This window comes from Anser cygnoides, chromosome 8 (assembly GCF_040182565.1).
Source record: "Anser cygnoides isolate HZ-2024a breed goose chromosome 8, Taihu_goose_T2T_genome, whole genome shotgun sequence".
In the NCBI taxonomy this organism is placed as follows: domain Eukaryota; kingdom Metazoa; phylum Chordata; class Aves; order Anseriformes; family Anatidae; genus Anser; species Anser cygnoides.
In genome coordinates this window covers 22,350,867-22,374,515 of record NC_089880.1, presented here as the reverse complement: position 1 = coordinate 22,374,515, position 23,649 = coordinate 22,350,867, and the positions used below count along the sequence as shown (strand labels likewise).

At 41.8% G+C, this 23,649-nt stretch overlaps 1 protein-coding gene across 13 annotated transcripts in view; it reads right to left on the bottom strand.

Moving 5' to 3' along the window:
* PTPRF (protein tyrosine phosphatase receptor type F) overlaps positions 1-23,649 on the bottom strand; it is a 371,288-nt gene that overhangs the window by 269,394 nt on the left and 78,245 nt on the right. For 11 of the 13 annotated variants that reach the window (XM_067001289.1, XM_067001288.1, XM_067001293.1 and 8 more), the window contains exon 2: positions 9,339-9,419. The exons of the other annotated variants lie outside the window; for them this stretch is intronic. The gene's annotated coding sequence lies outside the window, so the exon portion shown is untranslated. The remainder of the gene's footprint in view (positions 1-9,338; positions 9,420-23,649) is intronic. 13 annotated transcript variants of the gene reach the window in all.

Here is a 23,649-nt window from a genome sequence, read left to right as displayed (position 1 = left end):
AGCTAAGCTGAGCTAGCATTGTGGAAAACTCCTTCCAGCAGCTCCGCCTGGCCGGGAGGCAGCGGGACACGTGCCTTGGGGTGCAGGGACACACGGAGGGGAGCTCACGGGGCGCCTGGACAGCCACGCTCCTGCCATCACACCTAAGTGCATGCAGTGGAAAAGTGAGATCCAAAGCTCTTCTCCCGTTTCTGAATGGTACCAAGGGCTTCTCGTTTCATTTCACTCCCGACTTGCTCTGACTTGATTCAGCTTTCCAAAGGACAATGGAAACTCCGACTTGCAAACCGGAGCTTCACAGATCTTCCGTGCTGCAAAGCGGGTGGTTGGACTACAAAGCCGCTCGTTTTCCACAGCGGCCAGCCATGGCCATTCCTGTGCCGGTGGGATCCCAGCTAACACAGACAGACACCTCCGTGCATTAATTTAGTCCACAGGTGCCTGGACCCCGGACAAAGGACCAACTTTAAACCCGCGCTGCTGCGGCAGTGACAAGAGGAGCTCTGGAGGAACAATGGAAAGAACTTGTTTCTCCACCTGAGAGCAGCCATAATTAGGAAGTGATGGATGTCGCTAGTAAAAGTGAGTGATGTTTTTCAGGAGCTCTCTCATCTGTAACTGCGCTGTTTTCAGATAAAATAACCCTTTCTGTCAGGCAGTGTCAGGAATGTCTACAGCCAATCAGTCACTCTGCTATCCAGCAAAAAAAATATGACGTACTTGTCATAACATCTGTAGCATACGTTTTATCAGCCCTTCTTCCTTGTGTACCACATCAGTTAGGGTCCCCGATTCCTGCAATGCCAATAATTTGTACTCCCAAGATAAACAGATTGAAACTTCCCAAAACCCAACCGCGTTGCATGTGAAACGGAACTTCATTTGAACAGCATAACTTTTACAGCAGCATAAAATGCTGCTCGTCACCTGCAAATAATAACCATAAAGCAAAACTCAGGAAAAAGCCCCACTCGTCACCTCTGCACGCTGGCCAGCGAGGCAGAACCACAAGGAACAGCTCGAGAGAAAGTCAACAAGATAAGCTGGATCATCTCGAACTTGGACACCATAAAATTTCTCACTGTAGCAACTTCATTTACAAGACTTGGACAAACATTAAACTGGGAGAACAAATACCTAACACAATTAACCGCGATTACACATATGGTCTAATGTCTCTGGTGTCACTTTGTAGGAGCCAGGAAAGCCTGTCCCAGCAGCAGGATGGGGCAGCCCTTCCGCTAAGCAGACCCTACAGACTGTCACAGCTATCATGGGACACAACCCCTCCACCGCTGCTCCTCCGAACAATGCTCGTCTGCCAGCCTAATGCAATTAGTTTCGGAACAACCACCAAAAAAGAAGAGCACCATCAGTGTGATTAAGAAAAAGGAGACAGATGAGCAAGACAGACCATTTGTGAATGCTTTGTGCGGTCACCTGTCAAGCAGCCTGGCTATGTTTTTAAGTGATTAAATCAGACCTTAGCAAAAACCTGAGTGTCATTTTCTCAACATCCTAACCCAGAAAAGCCTTTCAAGAGAAACAACTGCATTAAATTGTTGATGAGGTTCATCAAACAGACTATCCCTCTAAACGGCAATACACTACACCTCTGGAAGACACCTTACAAAATCTGATGGAGCTTAAAACAGAGTTAACATTTCATTACATAAGAGCCATTCCTGATCTTTAAACACAGCCAGCGTGTATTAATATTTAACCATTGCATGTTACAGACTGTGTATCACTATTACAAGCTCATAGTTATTACTTTTGCAAAACATTGAGAACAAATAGATGCTTAAGTCACTCATCACATGTTTTCTGTTTATTATAATGGGAAACAATAAGTTTCTCTGATTAGGTAGATGTTTATTGTATCACATGGCTACGATCTCCTTTGAGCTCCCTATCCATGTGCTTGATACAAAGGTTCCTTACAGGCTATGAAGTTAAGCACCAGCATCCTAGAAAACATTCTGGTGCTTCTAACAAAAGAAAATGCTGAAGTAGTGAAGAAATTTAAACAGCTGATTACAGTATTTCCTCTTGAAGCTTGATTGAGAAAACAAACATCTTTATGTTAAGAGACACAACTCGAAGGGAAGCATCCTCGGTAATACCTGGCCCTTTTCAGCCACTGATTAGCGTTATCAGCAGGAGCACTGCCACCGACCTCAGATCTATCATTGGAAAACTTCATCCTCTCAAGAAAAGGAGGACGGAAGCAGTTTACTGAACCACAAAAATTAGGCAGATTGGAAAGGTCCCTAGTCCAAACAAAGCAGGGCCAACTGCTCAAGTCAGACCAGGTAGCCCACAGCCTTCTCCAGTTGATTTTCAAGCACCTCCAAGGATGGAAGTGCCACAACCCCTTGGGGCCCTTTCTCCAGCACTCTTCTACGCTCACTTTGAGCTTCTCTTTTCGCCTTTTATCTGACTGGGGCCTCCCTTGCTGCACTCTGTGCACGTTGTATTGTGTCCTGTCCATGCTCCCCAAAAGCCGGGCACTGCTTCACCTCAGCCAGCCGCCTGGGGTGGGAGACCACGGTCAGGGAGCTCCTGCTCCAGCCCCGGGCCAGCCGCACACTCCTCTGCCCGACTTGCTCCCTCTTTCAGCACCTTTCTTGACTCGCCGATATCCTTCTCGTACTTTGTGGTGGTTGGCAGAAGCTGAGTTAAAGCTTTTGTCCGTCCCTCAGCCAAGACAGACAGCAACCGGCCGCTCGGGTCCCCTCACCCACTGGCTCCAGCCTCCACGTCTCGCCCATCTTCCAGACCCCAGCCACCTCCAGGAGCTGCCCTCAGCCAGCCCACACTCACCGAGGTACCAACATGGCTCCATGTCTGGGGCTGAGCAGCACTGAGCACAGCAGAATCATTACCTCAAATCGAATTACAGCCCTGCTAATACACTCCAGATGGAGTTTGTCCTCTCTGCAACTGTTAGCTCGTGTATAGGTGGTGATCCAGTGCATGTACCAAAGCTCTCCTCTGGGGCTGTGCAGCCTAACCACGTCCTCACTGCTTTGTATTTCCTCATTTCAGCTCGGTAAGTTGCATGTCGCAGGCTTCCAAACGCTTTTTCAGCCTACCACGACCATCCACCTCTGAACTATGCTTCACAATGCTCGCAGCCCCTCTCAGACTTGCAGATCTTGTAAGTACTCCCCTGCCCACATCAGTGAAGAGAACAGCAAACAAAGCTCAGCCCAAGACAAACAGGGGTGTGTTCATGCCACCCCCTTGGTCCCCTGATTTTCACAGCAAGTTGTAGGTAACTGTTCTTCAAACACGGTTTTTAAACTGTTACTTGTTTATCGTATAATTGTGTGTGTCCCTATTCCACAGAAATGCCACAAGAGGTTACGTCAAAAGCTACTGAAGTCAAGATACATCACAGCTACCACTCCCCCCAACCCCTTATCTTCTTTTTATCCTCCAGATTCCCAGAAACTGATTAAAAATTTTGTTCCAATTCTCTAAGCACCACAGCTAGACTAACCAGTCTGTAATTCCCCGGACCTCCCTTTTTCAAAGGCAGGTACTGCATTTGCCCTTTTCAGTCCTCCAAGACCTCTCTTGCTCTTCACAATTTCTAAAAGATAATTGTAAATGGTTCAAAGGTTGCTTGGCTAGTTGCTGCTGTACCCTAGGGCAAATTTCATCAGGCTCTGACTATTTGAATACACCTATCTTATCTGCTTTTTCTGATCTATCCTTTTCCTACTCTGCACTTTACTCCTATCACCTTGTTTAAATTAATTTTAATTAATAGGAAGACACGCTCAAGCAATACAATAACTACATGAAACCCATTTAGTATTTTATCTTTCAGCTATAATGTTAGCAAAAAAAAACCAGACTATTCATCTATCATGGCTGTTTTTTTGGAGATGCAGAAGAACATTTTCAAAAACAAAAAACAAGCCAGATTAAAGACTTGCATACGGCTTACACCAACCCTCAGCTGAGGTGTCTAAAGGGAAAACATTAAGAACTGTCAGTAAACTCCTTTTCTGCAAAGAGAGGATGAAAGAAGAAGTTAACCGCATTTTAGAAGGAACACTTTTCAGTGACTAAACCAGCCTGCTTTGGCTTGATACATTAAAGAAAAAAAACACGACACTTCCCCAGCAGATAAAACACTTGATAACCAAATGCACGATTTCCTGTGCCATTCCCTTAGTTATCTAGCACTGATCATTGCCAGGGGTAAGGTACCGAATTAGACTGACCACTGGTCCAAACCAGCACAGCAAGTCCCGCTTCTGTTTGAACACAGACAGGTATCTTGGAGCATATCAGCATTTTAATGCACCCACCTGTTACAGCTATAATTTACCTTTCATCAACTGGAAATTATCATCCTCACAGCTGAGACATGCCAACTTATTACAGGAGCATATGTAGTCTGCTTCTATGCAAAGTAAACCAGACAGCCTTAGATCATCCTCCGATTTCCGTGTTTTTCTCTGAAATGAACTAGACGCAGTTGCATGCTGTTACCGTACCTCAGGTGAAGCACTGTAACTTCTTAAACTGCTCCATTTCCACCCTCAAAGACACATCAGTCTCTGCTCTGTGGTCCCCTAAGCAGAAGATGCAACGTTAATGGAGATTCTGGCTGTCATTCTCAAAAGCAGTTAGTGATTTGAATGCCTCAATTTCTAGTGTACTCAACCTGAAATGCTTTAAAAGGTCCAATTTTCGGGAAATGAACACTCAAAAATTGCCCAGTAGCGGTTCCCCCCCTAGTTTTTACATCTAGTATCCATCTTATCTGAGGTTTCTATCTAGAAAATCCTTGTGTAAGACTAAAACCCAAGTACTAGTTAAAAAGACCAAAACATTTTCCATCGCTAGCTGTGATGAAAATGCAAGAAATCCATACATTCCTTCCAGTTATACAAAGCACAGCAGCCTACTCTTGAATATGAATCTGAGTACTGTCTTCAATGTAAAGTAAGTGATACAGTAAAAACCTTCCCTCATAAAATATTATAATCTTCTTTCAGCGAAGTCTGTTTTATTGGACATAACAGCAGAGCTCGATTTCCAACACTGCCAAAAAAGCCAAGAACTGGTACTTCATACCCTTGCATACTTGTATTTGCTCTTAATACGAATGTAACCATTAGTAATCCCTTTCTTGCTGCCTGGCTCCACTGAAAAACAAATCATAATTAGCAGAATCTTAGGAAATTAGCCCTGAACTAATGATGAATAGAAAGCATAAATGGAGAGAGAAAGCCAAGCCAATAAAATACTGATAGTCTTCTAGGCTGCTGTTCCCTATTTCGTACGAGGACAAATTCAGAATCTGTTTCAGTCAGAGGACAGCTTGGTATCATGCAATCGTTCAATTACAGTACAGCAAACCTAATTATTTCGGGCATCTTTAGGAATCCACAGTTCTGCCTGAGAGTACAATACCTACAACAAACGGACACGCATCCACTGTGAGCGATGCCCCGCACCCAGGAGGCGCAGCCGGTGCTCCTGCCCCTGCCGGGCCCCGCTGCTGCCGGAGGAAGGCAGGACAGGCACCGGGAATGCCGGGCAGGCACCTCCGCACGCTCCTGCATCTGCCATCCCATCCAGCTCGACTTCAAAACAAAAAAGTCTAACCCATGCGAGGTGGTTTCAGCCAAGCCTATGCTGATACTAGATAGAACGAAACCAAGTTAATTAGAGTTGAATATATCCTCAAAGGAGATCTCCGCACCAAAACTTCTTATGCACATTAACTTCGGTAGCATGTATTTTTAATGAGTTCAGCACTTGTCTGGGGTTTAAAACACACACACACACACGGTGTGGCAGCTATTCAAACCCATTGCGCCAGAGCGCTAGCAAGTGCTGACTACAGGGGATGACAAAGTTAACGTTGGCAGTTATGATGATTCTACCTTTATTACATAACCCTCAGATAGCTAAATTAATTAAGTAGGTGAAGTGACACAACAAAAGCCACCTACCAATATGCTGATTATATAATAGAAAAGGAAATGAAAAAGACCAGAGGGCTAATGCTCATGTTCAATTTTGCAAATATGGCTAAATCTTTTAACATCTCCAGCACCTGTTGACGCTGTTTTTCATAAATACATTTCTGAAAACATATACCCATGTAGAACAGCTAAAGCATACAACTTCAAAGCAGAAACGAGTTTTACTCACCCAAATTTGTAGCTTTAAGCCGCACCCTTCCCTCTCCACGTGCATTCTCCAAGACACAGCGTGAAGGCAGGTAAATCGCCAACAGGCATGCCCTTTGGGCACCAATCTATTAAAGCACTCCACTCATTTGTAAGATAAAAGGACCTTGTAAAGACTCTAAGTCCAAAAAACTATACACACGCAGTCCTGTATAAAGGATGCTGACCCGTGCCAATGGATTCAGCCGGTGCCCTTTGGAGGCTGTCATTTAACGTACAGGCAACAAATACACTGCAGCGAGAAGTAACGGCACCTCCTTGTTTTGCATTAAGCACTACTGAGCTCCTGCCAATGTGGCATAACACACAACCAAATCACTTTGAATCACATGAATTTTGTGCCAGCGTTTTGTAGAAATACATAACCCATATTACAGAAAAGCCGTTAAATTAGAACACAGCATCACATATTCCAAATTGCAAATAAGTTCAAAAAGAGAAAGAATTGAACAATTCTAAGTGGACAAGGTTACCTGATGACAATTGCTTTACACTTTTAAGTCAGAATGAAGAACGCTAATCATGCAGAAGCCCCAGTTTTAACTGCAATCCCAATGTCCAACTTTCAATGGTAATGTTGCATGTAAAAAAAATTCCCCAAACCATAATCACAAAGATAATATTTTCCTAGCAATAGCTAGTTCAAGTGGAAAATACTAAGTTGTGGGTGGTTGTTTTTTTGTTGTTGTTTCTCATCTTTTCAAGCAGATTGAAATTAAAAAATTTTGTAACTCTAACACCTAAATGGAAACTTAACATATTTCTGTATGTTCTTGAAAGAGCAACCATAAAACAATTTTAGTTTAAATGAATGTCAAGACTGCTTCAGGATGTACTGCAGTCTCCAAACTCCCGAAAACCTAATCTGAATTCTGCTAATCTAGGTTACAGTTTATCTTCAGGGGTTCTCCTACAAAATCATTCCTTGATGCTTTAGATTCAGCCTGACATGATTGAAAAGGCTTCCTTTTCTTTCTTCTACCATTCATCTGAACAGCAAAAATACACTTTTTTTTTCCAGGTTCCCCCGTTCCCCCCAAATGAGATAGACTTCATTAAGGAAATTATTCGAAAAGAACCCCTACAGATAAACTGTGACCTAGATCAGTGAGATTCTGCCCGATTTATGTTGAAAAAAATGATTTACTTTAAAAGATGTTATTGCATGCCACTCAAAATGTACTTTCAGCCACACTTTGTATGGGCCAAGTCTGTCATCTTTTATTTCCTAAAACCTGAGTTTACATTAAGAATGATGGAAGACCTTCTCAGGGTCAGCTGAAAACTGAACATACTGGAAAAGAAAGGCTAGGAAACTGAGCAACCTTTGAGGACCACTGTTTGGCTGGCATGACCACAGCTGCTAGCTCAGCTCCCATGTAACATCATTGCTGCTCTTTGTCCACTTCCCCTTCTCCTGACCTGCGTGAGATGGGGACGTGGTCTTCACACACTGCTCTGCAGTGGGCATGCACATGCACAGCCTTTCTGCTCGCTCTCCCATCCAAAAAAACTGGGCTCAGCTCTGAGGAAACACATTCAGTGTGCCATGCCAAGTTCTGCTCTGTTGTTTCCATGAAACAGATTTCTGAAACAACTCAGGTGGCACATCCCACCACCTGAGCACCATCTCCTACAGCACCCACCAGTGCCTGACCAATGCCACCTGTGCCCAGCACAATCTCTTCCAACCCAAAAGCTCTTCCCTTCCACTCTTCCAGCGGGCTTTCTTCACCCTCGCAGGACCACACTGGAGTACTTCCAGACACACATACACATAAACATGCATCTACTGTAAAGTGCTCCAATCTTCATGTAAACAGCAAGACTTGTTCCTGGTTTTAAAGAAATCTTGTTTGTTTCAAGTATCAGCATCTCAGCTAATGAGTTTTTGCTTCCCTTCTGCACTCCACAAATACTGGGCTGAGTAATGCATAGCCTAATTGACTGTTAAGGTCACTGGCCAGCTCTTTAATCTTATTTAGTACACTTTGAGACAGTTCATGAGTCATTAGGGTTTCAGTCTTGGGGACACAAAGACATGTAATATACATTAATACAGAGCATAAATATAATTCAGTGTGTGTATAATAAAGAGTGCAAAATTAGAAGATGGCATTAAATATTTCTTTGCAATGTTATCATTTTAATAATGTTGCTTATTTTAATAGACAATAAAAATATTTAATTGTGAGAGCCTGCTGGTGTCTTCATAATTTGTAGTGTTCCTGTAGCACTAAGAAAATTCCTTAGGCAGTAAAAGTCACACTTTAAATACCAACTTGAGGTGAAAGAAGGGCTCAAGGAAGACCTATCTTAAAAGTTACTTATTTGAAGCAAAAAAAGGGTATTTTTCAAGCTGTTATTCATGATATTTGATTTTATGATGTACATTACAATTCAGTGCGCGCACACGTGTCAGGAACTCTGCAATACTTTTGAAAGGGATCAGCATCACTAATCAGGCACTGAAATCCAATTTCTGGGAGAATCTGGGAGCTCAAAGGTGAACATTTTAACTGGCTTGGAAAGACCTTTGAAAAATAAAGTTGAACAGTAATTATACATAAATGTGCTTGAGAAACTTTACACCTGTCTTGACATGAATCCGATCTTTGCATGGATGATGAAATTCTTGGCATTGCTTTAGGTGATTGGGATGGCATTAGCTTAGGCAGGGTAAGAATTCAACAAGCCTGGACAGGTAGGATAAAGGAGTTACTGACTCAAAAAAAAAAAAGCATGACAGCTTATCTGTTGAAAGTCTAAACATGTTAATCATTTAACATAAACAGATCTGCTGATATTTTTAGAAAGGCATGTCAACTCGTAAGTAACAAAGTTAAAAAAGGACACCAGGAGCCCTAACCATATTTTCCACAGGTCCTCCAAGCCCCTTGCAGATTGTTTCTACAGAAAAAAAAAAAAAGGAAAATGAAAAAAGGAAAATGAAAAAAGCCAAAGACAGGTAGCTGGGTTTGTGATTAGGACAATAAACAAGTTGCTAGCAATCAGAGTTTGACTGCTGGCTGTGCTACAGACTCCTCCTGCAACCTTTATCTCGCTGTGCCTCAGCTCCCAGTCTGTAAAACGCAGGTAATAACGTTTCCCTACCTCACAGGAACGTTCTCAGAATAAATCCATAAATGCCTGTGAGACGCTGAGACGCTACTGGGACAGAGGCCATAAAAATACCTAGGAAAAAAACAAACATAAAAATAAGTGTCATAAATGATTGTAAGAGCAGAGAAATTCACAGACTAAACAGTAAAGGTTAAAGCTTCACTTAATGACACAGTTCTCCGTCCTGGGGAAAAAGCAGTTAGTTTCAGCACGTATTCCCACCCTGAGAGTTTTAAACCCGTGACAGCATGGGACAATTGCCCTGTTCCTACCCCGACACGGCGCCATCACGGTGACCCATCACCACATGTGGATTCAGAGGGACACGGGGACAGGGGTTTCCGTCACAAATCATTAGCTCAGTGCTCTGTGACCAGGGCCACCTTGAAGAACCGCGATCAACGCGACTGAGCCCCAGCATACAGACGGAGGTCCTCCCACCTCCCCTGTCTGATACACACTCTGGGACGTAATTCCTCCCGCAGGCAGAAAAACTGCTAATTTTGAGCCTAATGTTTATTCTTGAATAGTTTTTACCCATTTGTTTTCAGGCCAACATTGATCCTGTAGCTTAAACAGCTTTTCTCTATCCCTGAATTTTATTTCCCTGCCGATAAAACTGAATTATGCCACCTCCCTGTCAGGACTCGTTTTACTGCCCAGACCAAGCAAGTTCTTTCAGTTTTCTCTCAGATAGCCCTTCCGACCTTAAGGTTATCCACTTGCTTTGTTTAGCCCACCTCACTGTCTTACACATGGCATCATGATTTTGGCTGGCTGTCACCTTGTGACTGTGCCAAGTAAAAGCGTGTTTCTCCAGCATTTCCAGTTGGTAACCCCCTTCACTACCCAGCTTAGAGAAAAGTCTCTCTCCAGCAGTCCTCCTGCGGTCATGACCCTGCATGCTATCAGCACGGAGACACGGCTTACTTCCACTGCTCTGGCTCCTAAGCTCTTTGCCAAAGACCTCCCGACTCCCCTCAGCACCAGCCATGGCTCCCACCTGCCTCAGCGCCATGCTCTGAGCCCAGCTCACCGTGCGAGGGAGGCTGCAAGGAACACACGTGGTCTCCCCAAAAGCACACCTTTCTCTTCAGTGCCAGCTTGGCTCTGTAAGCGACGGCTCCAGCTTGGCTTGGTTGTTAAGCGTTCTTTAAAATGAGCCAAATGACTACAGTCCTCAGAAGGATAAGCGATTCAAAACTATGCAAATGTGTAAAAATGTGTTATTTAATCTTTATCAATTACAAAGTACTGATTTTGTAAGCATTTTCAGTAGTCTGATTTCAGAGCATGACAGTACCCTGAAGTCCAGGCCTGTGGCGGCTGTGGTGTCACCACACGGCTGGTGCCGGCCAGGAGGATCACCGGCACCAAGGCCTGACGCAGGGCTGAGATGACCTGCCAGCTCGCTGCCCCACGCATTTTTGTACACCCACATCTACCCTCCCACTCACACACTGCACAGAGACCCTTCCTGATCCCCCTCACAACCTGAGCGGGCAAGGACAACAAAAACCTCTTCCTTTTTTGCTCTCTGGGGGCGCATGCAGCCTGTGAGCAGGTCAGGCAAGCGGGGAGCCAGCACAAGGGAAGGGCGAGCTCAGGCCTCTGCTGGCAGCCTGCCGCCTGGTCGGACATGGACACATCGGAAACCTCAGACTAGGGAGCCAGAACGCAGTCACCTTTCCAAGGACTCGGATCCATTTAAAACAACCTTCACAAATAAATATATTATGCAATTTTATGTTATGCAGCATTGACTTCAATGACTCTGTAGCAGTGCTTACTCTACTATATTTACTTCTGGCACACATTTGCAGCATTCGCTGCAGTCATTCAGAACGTGTTCCTGTTTTAAACCCTGAGGTCTTACCCTGCCAGTATCTATTCACAATGCTCCTCAATATGTTTTTCATAACTTTGACCACGTCCCTCTTTCTTCTGTCCCAGCAAGCTCTCTCATCTACACAATGTCTTAAGGTGTCCCACACCGCCTCTCACTCATACACGGTCCCAATTTTCACACCTGAGCATCTCTCATTCAGCATCAGGTCACCCACTCCTACCTTGGCAACATGGGACAGCTCAGTCTCCACCCCTCAGGTCTGAGTTTTAGAAAAGCATCCTGGTACCTTCTGCCAGGCTCCCTGGGATTTGAGGGAAGCCCTCTCTCTTTCAAGCACTCACACATCTACCTGGATGCTCTTCTTTCTAGTCATGCTCACCAAAAACCTGGCTCTAGCGGGACTGCTGCTGTGTGGTTCCTCCAACACATCAGGGTTTGTCCTGCCAGCTCCTGTCTCTGCCCAGATGGTCTATATCCAGCTAACACCTCCTCCAAGTTGCGACAACTTGGGCTAGGCAGTTTTGTGGGTAGAAAATATATTTTGATTCTGTTTTATGTAACACATCTTGCCCATGACCAAGACTCTAACATACTACATTTACAGAAGAAAGATGATACAAACCTGTTCTCCCCCTTTCCTCACACTAACGTGATGACCATTTCAGTACTGGCTCTTTTCACTCTCTTCATCAGCTAGTCTTTGTTGCAAGAATGGCAATCACATCTGAGTGGAATCCATCCAGCAGTAAGTGGTTTGTTAAATCCCAGGACACGTTATCTACACAGAAGGATGCTTAAGCTACTTAAATGGCAACCCCTTATTAAATGCGTAAAAATGCTTGAAATTTCTGTAAGCCAACAATTTATATTAATTTCCTCCCTTACAAGTATCAGTCTCTGCTGCTAACTATGATACCATTTTTTATGCATTTCTATTGTACTTACTCTTTGGAAACCTTGTGGAGTTTTCTACAGTTCTAACAAATGTAATTGCAATCGTCCATAGGGTACACATGAACTTATTTCACTCGACTCCTTTTTCCAAACGCTGAAGTAGGTTCTGCATTTATGTCTATGGGGCAGTTCAAGTCAGCTATTCTCAGCTACACCCCAGTGGCACTACTGCTAAAAAAGGCAGAGGAAACACGCCACCAAAAGCCTCTTTTACACTGGAAGTATTAAGATAGAGACAGAGAGCAAAGATAAGGTCAGAAAATACTCTGTCACACACCACTTAATGTGCACTTTAAGATCCCCGGAAAACCCTCCCACAACAGGGTGTGCTCATGTTCAAGTAATTACTTAAGTGCTAAATTTCTTTGCATCTGTTTGTCTGACTCACATATATTTAAAATCATACACGGATTCAGTTTTGGATGTCATAGGCAACTTTATAAAATGGATGTTCTGCTTATCCAGAGAGGGCATATAAACATTAGGCGTTTGCTATTTAGGATTAAACATTAACAGAAAAATTTAATCAGCAGTGACGAAAGTGGTAATGGCAGTTCACTGGAGATAAACTCCTCTGTGAACACACTGCAGCCTCCACCATACTAATTTACATTGTTAGAAGCCTGAAGTGATGGAAGAGATGGCATACCAGTAGGATTTTAGCACGCTAAATTACACCTTCCCCCGTTAAAACAAACTCATCTCCCAAAACACACACCGCTTCCCGCTCCCATGTTAAACTGGGGGCCTGCAGCAGCAGCAGCAGCCAGGCTGCAGCCTCCCCGTGGGCATCCAGCATCCACCGGCCGTGCCCTGCAGCCGATGCGCATGCCCCGCACCTGCAGCCGGACCCAGGAGCCACAGCAGCTGAAAGCGTGAGCACTGCTGCCAGTCTGCCAGCTTCCCTGCTTCTGTGCATCAAGCCCAGAAGGGAACATGCAACATTTTCTGAAACTCTGAAAAGCTGCTTTTTTAATCTACATGACCATGTTTACTGAACACACAATAGCAGTAGCCACAAGCGTTTTACGCAGCGCTGACAACAGCAAGGAATTCCTTGCTCCTTCGTAAGCTCCCGTGCTGGTTGACACAGCAAGTGGCGCAGTCAGAGGCCAAGAAAATCCGCAACTTATCAAAAGAAAGTGGCAAATAGCGAAAAACCTGTATGGCAAGGTTAGCTGCCTAGGCACAGCTTTAATAGAGCTCCATAAATACCTCAGTCTAACACTGACAGAGGTTAAAAACCTATTATCTTTCCCAAATGGCAGTGCGAACATATGTTCAATCGAACACCCCGCCCCACCAAGCTACAAAGTCGAGTCTGCTCTTTCGGTTCCACAAATACAAACCACAGGGAGCATTTTAAATGAAAGCATTATGAAGATTACATTAGGCAAGTTTGATCTACTGTAAAACACTCGCACACAACATTAAGAGGGAGAACAACCTTTAACACCTGCTTTCTCTTCAAACATAGCATTATCTCTGTGCATGGCTTGGCTCTTAATGGGATGAAATCTCAGGCTAAACAAATTGCATGCCTTGCTCTACCAGCAAAGAACGCTTAAAAACATGTGGGACCTCACGGCCCACTAATATTGAACTGTTGAGAATATTCTTCTCAACTCGCGCGCTCTGCTCAGCCCAGCCACGTGCAGCACAGAAGGCTTTCACCCCGGCGTGAAGCGTTGTGGCACGAGAGGAGATGCAACAGCTGGAAGAAGACTGCACGATCCAAGCAGCTTTGAAAGTCATCACCATAAATATTCAGATGCAGAGTGATTTGTTTTCTTACCAATAGCACGTTGTTATTCACAAATATTAATTAGCTCCTAAATACCACCTGTTCCTCAGCCCTCCCCTCCGCTGCGTGCACAAGGATTCCTCGCTGCTGAGGCTTGCAGCCACTCCACGCTGCCCAGAGATTTAATGATGTTTCAAGTCACACAACTTCCACAGCTCGCTCAGCTGCTGGAGGAGAGTCGGGGAATAATTACTTACTTGTGTCGTTCTCCACTGACCTCTCCGGAGGATGAAACAAACAGCTTTAATGGCCTCTGAAGGGAGCCTGGTCCAGCCCGTCTCAGAAGGCAAGGATGATGACTGCACTGGTGGGAGTGGAGAACAGTTTTGAAGACCCAAACTTCAAAGACCTCAACAAGGGGAGAGTTCAAGCTCAAACTCTCCCCACTGGAGGGGGGAAAGTTTCTAATGCAATCGCTCGTATTCCCAGCGATCACTCACGTTTTAGACAGAGTGCAGACACAAGGAATTGCCTGTCACATCCTACGGTGTGGCAAACAGCAGTATAAATAAATCTCAGTCTGCCAAGAGGAAAGCTGTTATAAACCTAGGCAATTTTCTTTAGATTTCTGCATCCTTTGAGGAACTGATCTCTTTGAAGGTAAGAGATACAGGTGTAGGCAGACACCTAGTACCAGGTACACAGGATTCCTCCTTCCCACCAGCAACAGCAGGCCTGTTCCCTCCTCCTCCTAATTACACCCATCACCCATAACATGAGAAGCTGGGCAGAGCGATGACGACATGCATGAGCTGGCAGCACACTTATGGCTGAAGAAGTGACACAGGTAAATGACTAAGTACCATCTTGGTCTCTCTACAAACCCAAGGCACAGAAATCAGCTAGTACACTTCCCTGCGGAAGACACAATCTATTCTACACACCCACCTACATCATCAGATTTTCCTTACAGGATAACAGCGTGATTTTCTCCAGTACCGTCCAATCTGAATACTTCTTAACAGGTTATTTATGATCAGTAGAGCTGATGGCATGACATGAGATCAGCTACAGAGTAGCACAGGTGATAAATAACACATTTAAGTTGGAAGAATGAGAGCAGTTTTTGCTGGAAAATTAAATCTATATACTACCTGCTCCTTGTTAAATGCTGAATGAGGGAGCTGAGACCAAGGCTTGCTATCGTATGACTCCTACGAGGAAAAAAAATGCTCTGCAATAGTCCCTGCAGACAGCAATAACCCAGGATTATCAGGATGTTCTGTGAATGTGGTTAGCCTCATAGTCAAGTTCCCAAGACTATAAAATTCACAAATGGGAGTGCAAGAAGCACATAAGAATGTCTAAAATCATTTCCTCAGTAAATGACAAACATGGTGCTGAATTTCTCAGGGACATGAATGGCTAAAGCTGAAGTTAAGCTGTGCTAGAGCTATATTTAGTTCTGCACAAATACAAATTAGGAAACGCTTTCTTCCCAGTTACTAATGCAGTGTGACAGAAAACAATTATTTGCTCAGTGTCTAATGTTACCTTTGGTGAGTATCTGGCTTGCAAAAATTTTATATTGTATAATAAATGGAGAACCAAGTTGATATTCTGCAAATCAGTGAAAAAATTTATTTAAGAAGATGAGGAAACATTTGATTTGCACCAAGCTACCCTAGTCTTAGCTATGCAGACAGCGTTAATTTTAAGGCTTTTTTTCTTTTTTTGCTTTGATACTGAAGTACAAAGTGAGTTTGTTTTCCAAACTGTATATTAATTTATTCAATAACTTTGTGGGTATCTAAAGAATATCCTAGCTTCTCCAAAGTGTTAAAAAAAAAAAAGGAGCTGGGCAGAAGGACAGAACAATTCAAAAAAAATCCATCTTTTATGATTTCAAGTGCCAGTTTATCTCTATGGAAAATGCAATTCTGGGTCACAAGGGACCTCTCAGCTCAGCAATCACTTCAGTCTTCAATGTCTACAAAACACAAAAGACAACAAAATGCATGATACAAATGAAGGGCTAGTTAGGCCGTGGAGAACCAAGGCATGATTGTAGAGAGGAATCCCATGTGCTTCAAAAGTGCTTAAAAGGTCCGCACTCAAAAAATCCCAGGCATGCGGCTGAGAAGAAACTCTGCTCCTGCCTACTGCAGCAAGAATGCCAACTAACACACTACGTGGACTTTGGAGTTTCCAAGCTCCATAATGCAGCATCAGCACATGTTAAGGGAAGTTAGGAAATGTACGCCACCGGGGCAGAAGCAACATGTCCTTCCTTTTGGCATCACTGGACAAGGCCCTTTACCACGCTGAGTCATATGAGCATTTCCAGAGCTGGAGGAGTTAGGTATTTCCTGCTTGGCTTACGGTAAGTAAGGCCCAGTAGAACGAGGGAGGTACACTAAGTATCTGCGTCTTGTGCTGGTGACCCTTCTAGTTGCAGATGCCTTTGAGATTGAAGACAGATGAGCACTCAGCACCAACTAAAAGATCACCAACACGCAAGATTTCCTTGGCCAAAACAGGACTACTGGAATGAACACATGTATTTGCCTAAAGTTTTGTAGCTGAAAAAAAAAATATATATATATATATGCATATATATATATGTATTATATATAATATATATATGTATTATATGTGTGTGTGTGTGTATATATATATATATAAAAAAGAGAAAGGAGCTGATATTAGGTTTCTTGGTAGTCTTTTATAGAAAAATATTACTATAGGTTCTCAGCAGCAAGTCAAACAAGTTCGGGTCACAAAGCACAGATATCACTCACCATAAAACATCTCCTATGATGCCCCAATCCTGAACAATCTCTCTTATCTATGAAGCTAAACATGACTAATTTTGATGAATAAGTTATGAAGCTTCAAAGGAGAAATAACATCTTTATTACTCCTAACTGTATGAAATCTAGGAACATTGCTTATATGTTTTTACCATCTTTGAGGATCCCTTGGCAATGGAAAAAAATCGTGCCCCAAATGTCTAGAAGGTCAGAAGGATATAAAAACTTCTACCAGTTCACCAACTGAAGATGCCTGCTTTTTTTGGTTCTTTCACTTTGGTTCTTCCACTCAGTTGGGATATTCAGCATTTTATTTTGCGTTGGGAAATTGAAGGTTTGACCATGACTTTTACTCCTGATGCCCATGTGCTCCCTGCCTGTGTTTTACTTGCTACATTTTTACTATAACAAGGTAATTCCTATAGTGTTTTCTATACACTATACATACACACTATAGTATTTTCGATACACAGACTCATCTTCTTACCATCCTCATCAGAGTGCTAAAATAATCAGGAGACAAATTAGGACCCATCCTTCTAATACAGGTTGCCATGTAGCACCTCTGCTCCCCCCTCCGTGAGTACTGAGCTTTTAAACAAACACATAATGCAAATGGAGCCTCCAAGAGCTTAACTGAGGTTTGAATAACGAGGAGACAAGGATGACAGACATACAAAATACCACTAGCTCATGAGTAATCAAAAGGGATAAAGACATATATGTCTTAGGAATTAAGAGTATCTAATTATTACGAATTAGAGTAATTCTTTGTAAGAATAAACAAATTATTACACATCAGCCTACTGTGCCTGTACTTGTACTTACAATATCTAGTGTTGGGGATAGGGTGCTTGAGCAATGTGCCTCAAGTCTCATCCAAAGCATCCATACCTCAAACAGCTACCTCAACCTTTGAGTCTGCCAAGCACAAACCAAAAGGAATATTTTATTCTACACACAACCTCAAAATCTGAGCTCTCCACATTTTGTAAGCACATAGTAACAGTGTTGTCTGAGAAAAATCCGTGCTGATACTCAGCTAGCTTGGAAAAACGTAAAGGAACAGAACACGCTTATTCAGGATGAATCAGAAACACTCTCCGAGCCCTGCTCAAAGGTTCCCAAACTCCTCTTTTGCAGGATTTTAACTGAACATCAAGTAGACTCCTGTACAAAGCTGACACTAAGGGAGCCTAGAGAACTAATGTTCTCTCGAACAACGGAAGGCCACACCAGTACATAGCCAACACCAGAAAACCAGAACACCTCTAGGACTACGGGAGTAGTCCTAGAGGTGTTCTGGTGTGACTATGAGGTAACAAAACATAGGTAAGTGACTATGGGGTAACAAAACATCCAAACAATTACACTGGAACCTGCAAGAGTGCCACTGAATAACTGGAGAAGTCTGGACTAGGATTGCTCTTTGAAGGTTACTGGCTGCCAGCCTTCTTTGGTTGCCCAATGGCTCACTCCATAGGACAACAACAAATTCTGACGAATGGAAAAAAGGCTTTTACGTTATGAGAAACAAATATTAAAAAAAAAATAATGCTACAATATGGAATGGACAGGTTTTGTTTTTTTGTTTGTGGGTGTTTTTTTTTTTTCCCTTTTCAACCCATTGCAATTTTCATATCACACTCTACCACAACAGGATAATCCTCAAGTAGCTAGTGTTATAATCTTGCTACAGCATAAATCCAAGAAAAGCAATAAACAGCATGAAAGAAAATTTCAGAGGAACTATTAGATTAGGTTCACATTAGTGTTGCCTGAAACGTGTCCTCCATTACACTGAGGAGCTGATGTTTATCTGTCTCTCTACAAGGTTTTTGACACAAAGCCCAAAGAACCGTAAGAATGCATTAACATTGGAGAATTAGCAGCAACATCCAAACTGATAAACAATTACCATCAGCAAACCCTCATTCTAAATATGATCAAGCTTTGTTAACATCTCTACAAACCTAATTTTTTCTTTTAAAAAGGTAGGGGAAAAAAAAAAGTAAAACAAACTGTGTGAACCCACAAGGCTTTCCTTTCAGCAGCAGCAATGCTACCATCACAGACGAGAGCTGGAATAACAACAATCTTTCAGAGGAATATCCAAACTCTGCCAACTGACTAAAGGTAAGCTGCTGTTTAAAAATAAAACATTCAAGTGTTTAAAGTGAAAACAAATGAACGTGAGTATTATATCGCACATCCATTAATACGGAGCATCTATTGTAGATGCATATTAAACAGAGATGGATATACTTACAAAATCTAGACAAGCATATTTTTAGGCAAAAACAGCCTTCCCCACTCCCGTATCAGAATTATCATGAGTTATAACCCACAATGAGTGATTTGCTATAACAGAAACTGTTACAATAAAGAGCACTCTCCAAAGTTATTTACAATACAAATACTCCATGTTTTGCTCAGGAAAATAAGCCAAAATGTATCCTGCCTCAGAACTGCCTCTCTTTCAATTTTATATATGTGAATAAAGCACCCAAAAAATGAATATATTGATAATAGTAAAATAAACGCATCACATATCCATTTTGCTCTGCAAATCCACCTTTGTAACATCAGGCACTGAAATATTTGCCTTCTCAAACTCACAGAAAATAGAACGTGACAAAATATAACCAACACATTATAAAAATATAAAATATACAAAATATAACCACTTTAATTATAAAGGCTCTATTACCATTACGTATTTAGAAGTACATCAGCAATACCAAATAGTACAGTAACCACAGCGACCAACTTTGGATACTCAGAATTTTTCTTGTAATCACAATTATAAGAAATTGAAATTTCTTGTAGTCTTTGAATGTGCTTTTGCACAAGGGACGCGGAATGAAAAACTCATATGCATGAATGTGTCTTTCCACATTGTTGAGGGTTTTTCCTTGAGAAGTGGAATAAATGTTTACTTTTAACATATATTTAAATATCATATCATAAAGTACTTTCCTAATAAAATTAAGTTTGTTTCTAAAGTACTAAAACATTTATTTATAAACGTAGATTCATTTTAGTGTTATGCATATTAAAAGCATTTAAACTTAATAAATGCTACAAAAAAAACAACTATGTTTGTTTCCAGTGCCTTCAAGAAAGTCAAATCACCCACCTAGCCATCCAAAAGTAATGCACTAAACCAGCTCTAAATACTGATTGACCTTTTGGCTAATGTAGAAATAGCTTTTTTCATAATTTCAGTTATTCAGTTACTTCAATTCAATGATATGATTTGCTCAAAATAAGAAATCAATTAACAAACAACATAGCATGAAGATTTGCTTTCATTTTCCAGTCTAGGAGTAAACAAAGAACAAGAGGAAGAGATCTACTATTTACAAAAACTTCAAGGGCCAAAAACATTTTTCAGTATTAACAGAGTTAATTTTAAACCTTGAAAGCACTACCTTACCAATTCTAAAAGCAAAACGCAGCAAGTTTGCTTTTATGTAGGTATCCAGTACACTTAAGAAAAATGAAGTTAACAATTTAATATCACTTCATATATTTTAACTGAATTCAAATTTTTCATGGTAAGAATTTGACATCAATGCAACTATATATTCAGCACTCAATGCACATTAAGTGAACATTTGACTACCAAAAATATGAGCATGAAGTATTTGAATGCTTATTTGGCATATTTAGACAATTATAACATATGCTTATAATGGAGATTTGTTGACAAAAGGTGTTACCTTGCTGTAAAAGCTGTACTTAGCGGGAAATCAAGGCAATCTAATAATTACCAAACTACTAATAATTAACCTCTCCTTTGAGAAATGTAACAAAGCAAGATCAAAGTGACTGATTTACATCAAAGTTTCTGCTTGATTTACATCATTATTTAAATCATGTTTCAGAGAATTAGATATTTATTAGAAAGTAGAAAAAACAGAAAAGAAAAAGTAGTTGAAAGACTTACTGAACTCTGACAATGATCTCTATTTTTAGCCAAGAGTTTAGGGAGCTCTTAATCCACAATTCACCGTGGATTTGGCAGAAAAATTCCTGAAAGTCCTTTAGCTACTCTATTTTGTAACTGGCGTTCTTCAATTTCAGGCTGTTCAGATGGGGTAAAGCTGAGAATTTTCATGTGAGCATATTAAAACCTTCACTCATGTTACTGCCACCATGGTACTGTAGGAAGACACTGTCATGCCAGAGTCAAAATATTTCACTGTTAAAACAACCTGCCAGTGCTCCATTACCAAGAAGAACAAAGGGGTGAGAAGACGCTCGCTTATTTGTCAGTAAATAACTGTTCAGCTTCTATCAGATGTTGGATTCAACCCACAGCTGGTGACATCTTCCACACAGAGCTGACTTTTTAACAAGTAACCACATTTTTAGTAACCAGGAGAAATTCTTGCATTTATGCCACCACATTTTTGTGATTTTGTACAGTTTAAGACAAACACTCAAGCACTGAGCTAGAATGAGTTATTTTACAATTACACCTGGGAGCTGGAAAGGCTTGGGTACTTGGATGCATTTCCGTGTACCCCAGAACATCCCACGGATCATGCTCCTGCTGGTGAACAAAGCCGCCCAAGTACCTCCTACTCATCCCTGCACCAACAAGCAACATCTCACAGTCCTCCAGAGCCCATTGCTGAATTAGCAAAACATCCTGGAACTCTGGCACAACCTTTTGCTGATGAGGGGAGTGAGGAGGGAGGACAACCTCTTATCTCAGTCATGGTACTCTTCCTTTATTAGAAGAATTAAAGAATTATGAGAAATGCACAAAGCTAATGCAGACAAATGATTTTATTTTTTCTTTTTATCTTGCTAGTATTTTAATTAAAACCTTTTGTCATGTCTGCTAAGCAAGTTCAAAGTGTTGCAATGCAGTAGCAATGGGAACACAAAGTCTTGTTCTGCTTTGGGAAAAAAATGTTTTCAACTTTTACCGAATCAACGGCTGTAATTACTACAGGAATATATCAAATTTATAGCAGGCAAACACAAGGCATAATCTTTTTTGTGTGGCCATAAATTAGTTTATTTTTGGTGCAATGTGATAAAGTTTAACATTTTCTGCATGTCAGACAGACTATTTTGATAATATTCTTTACATTTCCTCCTTATTAACGAGATGAAAAATTTGCTATTAAGATATGCAAGTCATCTCAATGCATCTTGCTACTGGATAAGCTTCAAGAAAATCTTAAAGCCCTTTTTTCTAACCACATTAACACAATAACTGCATAGGCAACTCTTGCTTTAGTATTAGATAATGTTCTGTTTCTGCAAAACAGGTGGAATTCAAAGAAAATACAACAACTCAGCTTGTATTGTTCAGAATGCTGCAACAGAGGAGACAACAGCAGTTTTAATTTTCATTATTTCCAAAGATTTTTTTTTAATTTCATAGAACATGAGACAAAAATGTTGCCTTTTTTTTTTTTTAAATCATGACAAAGACTACACCTGCTATTTAAAAGTACTTTCACATCTCTACTTTCCCTACTAACCTTTTGTGAAGAACAATTTCTGATTGCTAGGCTACTTTTCATTTGCCTACCTCTATTCATAAAGAATGAAGCATGTAAAATGGCAGATTTGAGAGACTGTTAAATAACTTGAACAGCTTACATACACAAAACCGATTATGGTTCTGCAAAACCTAAAAGAAATGTTATCAAAACATGCGATCGCTTCAGTACTGCTAACTGCAGAACAGGTAAAGCTCTCGTTGGCATCCAACCACACCAAACCCATTGTGAACACAAGTAATTTGTTCTTTGGTTGAACGTCAGTTTTGAAAAGTAAATACGTACGAGCACACACACGCATACACATTCGAGCACACACACACAAAGGCCTCCCGTAATCAAATAACCCTGAGAGCTCCTACCTGAAAAAGCATTTTTATGAGACCACATCGCTCAAGTCAGCAGCACAGTTTGGAACAAGTTAATCAAGAATTCTCCGTTTACAAATTTCGGTTTCTCCTTGACTTGGTCTGGAAAATTACCACGGAAACAGAGGGAAAATCCGGCAGGTAGGCTGCCTGTCACCTCCCGTGCTCAGAGACGTTGGAGCAATGACACGGCAGTGGGAAGGATGGCTCTGAAAATGTTTCTGCAAGACCGCTGCAGGAAGACCTTTATCAGCTAGCGACTATAAATTTATTTTCTGCAAAGGAACCTTCTGGCATAATGTGCACGGAAAGGACATAAAAAGCAATCTGTCTGCCAATGAAAGTAGAAAGTGAATGTGAAGGCGGGAGAGGCAACATATTTTGTTGAAATATGTAGATACACCGCTTAGATCTCAACGTGTGCCGCTACCTGACACCAAAGGGTGAAATGTTCTGATCTCTGCTGACAGTATTTACGCTGAGAAGACCTCCAGTATTTCACTCAGAGTTTCCAAAACGCTCGTCCTCCTCACCCCAGCAGAGGTTTGGCTGAGAGGCCTCTGCGAGGCCATGGCGGGAGAACCGGGACCAGGCCCCAGAGCCTGCCGACCGCCATCTCCCCAGCATCGCTTGCTTCCACAGAGCAGCTGATGACTACGGAAACTGAATTCACTGTTTTCTACGACAGAACTAAATAAAACCCTTTGACAAGAAGAACCACTGTGCCCTGAGATTGCTTGCAGGGTAAGAGGCCAACATCACCCTCACTGCTCGCCAAAACGCGTGGAAAATGTGACTCGGCAGCAGGGGGTAGGAAGCTTTTGCTTGCAAACAGATTAAGCAATCAAATCACCCAGAAAACAGTTTATGGATTTGGCTTTTTCCTTTCTTTTTGCCTTTGTTTGATAATTTGTGTAACCTGTAATATTAAAAGCCGTGCAGAACAGCAACCATGTCTTTTATGAACAGCTTAAAAAAACATTAACAAAATAACCGTCACCCTCTAATCTAATAAAGCTGTTAAACAAAAATAGTAATATTCCATC